The sequence below is a fragment of the Polistes canadensis genome, unplaced genomic scaffold (assembly GCF_001313835.1).
Source record: "Polistes canadensis isolate GaletaPanama2010 unplaced genomic scaffold, ASM131383v1 scaffold_420, whole genome shotgun sequence".
NCBI lineage: Eukaryota > Metazoa > Arthropoda > Insecta > Hymenoptera > Vespidae > Polistes > Polistes canadensis.
The window spans coordinates 30,384-30,879 of NW_014569967.1; positions in this window are offsets into that span (position 1 = coordinate 30,384).

Genomic DNA, 496 nt, shown 5'->3' on the forward strand with positions numbered 1-496 from the left:
CTTCGCGAAAAACAATTTAATATATTTAAAAAAAGATTTCGCTGCTTTCTAGATTAATTATAAGTAAAAACTATCAATAATCAAAAAAAATGCTATAGAACAAAAGCTATAAAACATTTTCTTTCAACTTTTAAAGCTTATACTAACAAATGAAAAGTGTTTGGTCCAAAAATCTAGCAAATAACATTTATATTTAAACAACTGCTGTAAAAAAAATAGAAAAAATCATTTAATTACAACTTTTTGTTGTTACTTTACGAGAAGAATTCAATTCTTTTTTAACAAAACTCGATTGTAGTAAACCTGACGTCCATTCTGTTTTGTTTCTAGTAGCACATTTGTACCGTTGCCAAAAATGTTTTAGTATATTTAATTTATGCTTTATAACAATAAATATAAAAGTTTTTATTAAGTTCGAAAGCGTATACTAACATTTAATAAGGGTTCAGTCTTATAAAATCTAGCATATATCATTTATTGTACAATAAATTCAGTC